Here is a 6,526-nt window from a genome sequence, read left to right on the forward strand (position 1 = left end):
TCACCCTGTTACACAGTAAATAAAAGCATTGCACAACAAATGTTGACACTGTAACTCTCAGAGGAATTTCACAGACAAAACAACCATGTACTCATAGATGCTAGCAAAATAGCATGGGATTTCACATGTACTTATTAAAAAAATTATTCCCTAGTGACCTAAAACAAGGATATGAGATGATTACCACATATCATTTGATACATCAGGTATTGTACTATGCAGAGAGCTTGTATTGTACTTAAGAGAGCTTGAAGGGGTATTGCTTGAGGTTTCAGCCAATACTGAAAAAAGAACTTAGTTTCTTAAAATTTCCCAGCCTCATTTAGAGATTCCAGATAACTGAAACACTACTGTCAAAGTTTAATTTATACTTCAAACACTGAAACATTTCTCTGGCTCTGAACAGTGACCCTTTGGACTATTGTCTTTCCCTAGTGCATGCTGGAGAGTTTCAAAACAGATACAGGCATGTGAATAAAGTAAATCAAGTCTAGGAACTCTTAGGAAAGAGCAAATAACTAGTGCTTGTACCAGTAAATAAAACTGGACAGGGACAGGACTCTTCTACAAAGTCCCAGAGGCAAAGGGGTATGGGTCAGCTCACATCCAGCCAGCTAACCCCCAGCCTCAGAAACAGTTATCTTGCTGGAAAGTCCTTGGCCCATTGAATGATTGAACTGGGCCCAAATGCTCTTCCTGGAAGGACTAGTTATCACAGAGCAAAACCATGTTAAATAATTCCACAGACAGAATAATCACGTGGCCTTTCCTGAAGCCCATGGCCTGGTCATTTAGGCAGCACAGACACAAACAGGCTGCTCAACAGAGGACAGAAACAGCTGCAGTGTTATGGTGACTCCACTGCTACTTCTGACAACACAGGACTGAAAACGCTCCTCTCCAAAAATATCCTGAGCTTACAGGACCAATGAAATCTTAAGTGCAACTGCTTTATTAAGTGAATTCTGAAATAAATTCAGAAAATTAACCCATTTCTAAGGTCCAGCGCTAAAGCCCTATTTATTTTCTATATAATTTTTATTACTAAGATGATTGCTGTTAGTAACAGTAGCTCCCAAAATGGTTTCATAAGAGAAATACTTACTTGTCAGACTCATCTCTGCCTTGCAAACCACTGCAAATGAAATCAGCAAGTCATTATATGCAGTAGAAAGCTTTGTAACCAGCAGCCACAAAACTTTTGTGAATCCAAGGACTGATCATCAAATTTTGAAAACTTTGAAACTTTGAACTTTGAAAATGTGAGACATAGATCAAGGCATTTGAAAGTTATACCTAATGCATTTCCTAGTGGTAGCAGGTGTCATACCTGCAGCGCTGTTTCCTTCCAGACCTCACTGATGACTTCAACTTTTCACTAGCCCAGTTCATGTCAGTGCCATGATTACAGGGGATCAGGACACAGAAAAGGGTGTTAATAGTCATCGAGACATTTTCAACCAAATACTGGCAGTGTGGCTTTATTCTCTTCTATTTTGTAACCTTGACGAGAACACACGTCTCCAGAGCTGTCACTATCAAAAGAGAAAAACTTAAAATAAGGCAGAAAAAATCCATAGTCCCTAAAATTTATAAAAGGCCAGTTCACTTATGCCTCCTGAAATCTAAAGCATGCTTGTTGAATCTGGCAACCTGACTGGTGTTTGTCATAGTTTGTTGTCCCTGCTCCTGTTGCAGTCCTTGGATACATTTTTTTTGCATAAATAATTTTCTTGCCGCATGGCCCTGGTGAACCAAGATGACCATTTTTCTGTAAGGCAATCTAGCTCTACCTGGTACATGTTCAGGTTTGAAATCACACCCTGGCTGTACATATGGTTCACTTTTAATTGGCTATTTTAGAACAGCAGTTTCAGGACTTCTGGCTGGTTTTAGCTCGTGCAGTAATGACCTCAGGGAATGGAAACACTAAACTTCCCCACATGCTCTTAACCATAGTCTTCCGGTGTAGTCACACAGATGTGTTGGGATCCAACCCACCTTGTCCAAAATTACAATTATCCCTCAAGCTCCCCTGAAAGGCAGCAGGAGATGGCAGCCAGCAAATGTTGCAGCTCCTGGGTGGAGCATCAATGGGCTGCAATGCAGTCAGGGCCTTCTTCAGTCTTGCACCCCCCAGAGTGGTGATGGCATATCCAGTGACTAATTTCTGGAGAGAGACTGTGGCAATGGCACCTATGCCACCTGCTTGCTATAACCTGCATCACCCCTATTTGTATATGCACCATAAACACTAATTGTAGAAATTAGGAAAAAAAAATAAAATCAAGTGTTTTCAACCAGTTATGGTTTATTCTGCTCCAAGTGTCAGTTAACTCTAGCTGAGCTGATTTCCAGGAACAGATCTTCTAATTTCTGCTCTGCTGGTAGCTGCAGCCCTCTCTCTGGACTGGCAATCTCAAGCCACACATCAGCTGCTTTGCAGTGCTGCGTCAGAAAGCCTTCCTGAGATACAAGTAAACAGCAGATAATCAGCTTTATTTTCTCCTTGAGTGGTTTTTAACACATGGGTCACATTGACCAGGGCCTGAAGTCTCTGAGACAGCATTTGACAAGACCTGCTTGTTCATCAGGGCCCTGAAATTCCCAGTTGGTGCCCAGTTACTGCAGTCCCTTGTGTGTGATACATTGACTTATCTGAAAAGTAAGATATCACCATGGGAAAACTAAGGCTCTCCTATCAGCCACACTATTTACACTATGCTCACGGGAGGATTTAATAAAACAGAAAGACACTTTTTATTATTTTAGCAAGATCTCAGCAGCAGAGAGCAGCAGAGGGAGAAACCTGCTGGTAACTGAGTTTGATGCCCAATAAGGAAAATATCATTAGAAGTTTGTACTTGCTGATGCAATTATGAGTCCCAGCTATATGTGCACTTCTTTGCCTTCCTGTGAGGGTGCCACAGCCCGCACTCAGGGAGCCAGGCAGCCCCAGCCCTGGGCACCTCCCTGGGGACGGGGGCGGGCCAGGGCCCAGCCAGCACACTGGCCCGTGGGCATGGATCTCAGTCAAGGAGGTCCATGGCCAGGCAGGGCAGTGTCTGCTGCATTCGAGGGGCTGAAATGGAGTCTCAGGCCATGGACAGGGTCCGGGAGGCCCGCAGGAGGCTGGTCTGTGCCATAAGCATGGCTGGTGGCCTCAGGCCCTGACTCTGGAGATAGATCTAAATGATTTTGCCACCTAAGGATGATGCTGGATGAAAGGCTGTGCTACTCTGCAGGTTATGGGAGCAACATCTTCCAAAGGCCTGTTTGTGTCAGGCTGAAGACCCCTGACTCTTGACTCATGGTGTAACGGGGTTCTAGGGAGAGGAGGAAAAAATATAAAGGGCAGCCAGTCTTCATCTAAAAAGCAACATTTTATGATCAAGTCCTTTCTGCTCTGGGTTTGGTTATTGCAAGAACTGAGGCCTGGAAGAACTGGGCCTCAGACTTCATTGGGTGATGAACAAGGTGCAATGCACTAAAATAATCCCATGCCCAGTTTGCTGGTGGCTGGCTGTGTCTCATACAGACAAGCTCGTGTCTCCCACCCACATGTGAATAGCACTTGAAGGTTTCTAGCTCACAGAGCATACAACAGGAAGGAAGCACAGGCTCCTCCACTGGTGCTCAGCACTGTCTTGGGAGCCAGTCCCCAGTCTTGAGTTATCACAGTGCCAAGCCCCACAACAGCTGTGGTCCTTTGCAGATGGAGCCACTCATTCCTGAAAAGCAGCAATATGCTGATCTGGAAGGCTCTGATCTGGAAGACAAATAATCCAGTGCTGAAAATTGCATGTTAGAAGTATATATATGTGTTTCTATGTTTTAAATGTTTATACACACACGTTTTTAAAAACAGAAGAGGTAGGATTTATTTCCTCCTCTTTCGGACATGTGTAGCATTAATATTTGTATTTGGCCTAGTCACCTCCAGGCAGATTTAGGTCATGACTCATCCAGCCTGGTTTTAGATGTCGAGCTAAGAAGACAGAAATCATGTTCTCTAAGGTACTGTTTCTCTCCTCCACTGACTAAGAGGACAGCCAAAGATGATTAGCTTGGATACAGACATACACCTTGAGAGGCATCTCATTCCGAGTAACAAATGAAGGAAGATCAGCCTACCCTCTGTGTTAGAAATCTTCATCCCTGCTCACATACGAACACACAGAGGCTTCGGGGCCAGTTGAGAGACTCCTTATAGTAAAATTGCCACGTTTGAGCAGAGTGTTTGTTAAATCTAGTTAAGTTTTAGCTTATAACAATGTTATTTGTAGCATTTTTATCCCATAACACTCAGCAGACCTGAGTCAGTTCTGTTACAATTAAAGCTGAAACGTCCCTTTTGTGAGACAACTAGCCAAAGCATGCTGCTCAGGGATCTCTGGGTGAGCAGAAATATGGCAAACCTCTTCCTCTAAATATATAAACCAAATACATTGAGCTGGATCTATCATGAATGCCACAAATTATGCTGCTGCTGGACATGCATCCCTTTTCTTCCTGGAGTTCAATCCCATGAGTGAGTTGGACAACAGTGAACTCTGCAGGAACCCAGTGGGAAAAAACTAGCCAGGATGGCCTCTGGTTTATCACTCACTGGGAAAGTGGCACTAGCAAAAGCTCTGGTACCTATCTTCCACTGTGCTCGCTGCTTCTAGCAACGTTGCGCTTGATAGTCACAGTCATATTTTGCACCAAATTCTGAAATTAAGAGCTGTTTACCTCTCACATAGCAGCTGAAATAAAGACATCAGGGCTCAGACATTTAATACCAGATGTTTTCTCTCATAGCTGTAACAGGAAACAGTAATTGTTGTAACTAAGCAGTGGTTCATTGCCAAAAGTTTAGCAGTTAGTATTTAAACTTATATATCCACTGTATCTTTAAACCCGTGAAGCAATCTCTAAATTACAATTTTCTGAGGCTGCGTAAGGATAAACATCATAACAGTCACTATATATATATGTGTATATATGTATATATGTTCAATACTCTTCTATATTGGGTCAAATTTTGCTTTCTACAAGTGCAGTAACTAATTATACAGAAGCCCACAACAACAGCTGCTAATTGTCCAGCCATCGAATCACGCCTCAGCTGTCTCACTGCGGTAAGTGTATTCTATATACACTTCACATACTCTTGTGCTAGTGAGAAATTAGATATGCTGCGATGTTGCTTGGAACTTTACGTCAATGGAAAGGCTCATTATATTCATTTTCAGTGAATATAATGTTCCTAATGTCCTCTCTGACGTTAGGAACAAATAGATGGGATATTTTCTGTATGGTAGAGAAGCTGCATTACTGAGAAGGCTGTTCTTTGAGGACTGGTACAGCCCTGTGACCCTGGTTACCCTGACAGATTCAGTTCAGGTTTTCTTCATCTTCCGCAGTTATAATTTATGACCCAAGGCAATGATCCATCAAGCCAGATAACATTTCTTGGAGCTTACAATGGCAAGACAGGGACAGCATTTCCTGCCACCAGTGAACAAGAAAACTCTATCATAACCTAATATAAGTTATCACAGTAGAAGCAGAGAGCTTATCCAAGAAAAATCTAGATGCTGCAGGAAACATTGGGGAGCTGCAGTCTTTAATGTAAGGGTTGGGGTCCTCTGTGACAGAACATAGCAGCAAACCCAAAGTCCTTGTGACTGCAGTCCTGACTGCTGAAGCCAATAGCAAAACTCCCACTAGTTTCAGTGAGCTGAAGATTTGCCCTGGCTTCCGTTTATGGCTGAATCACAACTTTATTAGTCACTGAAAGACAATGTTTCCACTCAGGAAAGAAAAAAAATAAAGTCCTCCTGTCAGATACATTGGTAGACAGTCACACTAGAATCTGAGTCTTGTAACGAAAAGCTAGGATGAAATTTAGAGGGTCAGGAGAAAGAAGTCTTCATTCTTGTTGAGGGTGCAGAAGGCATACACAGCCATTCTAAATGATTGTTCCTTCACAGAATGCCACCAGAAAGAAGAAATAATGGCACTAAAAAACAAACTGGGGACAACAAAATTTGCAACCTTCTCTTAGACAATCACCAGCATATTAGTATGGACAAAAGACCTATAGAACTACAAAGGCAAATCTATCTCGGATTTTTATCATAATTTTTACTACACATTTTAAGGAAGAAAATGTAATGCTTTATTGAATTTAGCAGCAGGATTAATTGCTTCTTTTCTTTGAGCTCCATCCAGTTGTGACTAGCTGCTGATTTATGGAGCTTTGGAAATATCCCAGACATATGGGTCTGATACCTCCTTGGAGGGAAAATAACTGTTTCACATCCAGCTGACTCCCAGCTCTCAGGTGACTCTGTCCAGCCCCTGGTAAGATGTAATGCAGGTTATTCACCAACCACCAGTGGACACTTCTCATTTGTGGTTTTCTGTTTCCCCTCCCTGATTTTAAGTGTTCTGCTTAGTGCTGGTGAAATAAAGTGACTTTCAGCTTTCCCGTTCTTGGAAGGCAGGTTTCTAATCCTTGGTTTTGTGACATTCTAGT

This window comes from Columba livia, chromosome Z (genome assembly GCF_036013475.1).
Source record: "Columba livia isolate bColLiv1 breed racing homer chromosome Z, bColLiv1.pat.W.v2, whole genome shotgun sequence".
Classification (NCBI taxonomy): Eukaryota; Metazoa; Chordata; class Aves; order Columbiformes; family Columbidae; genus Columba; species Columba livia.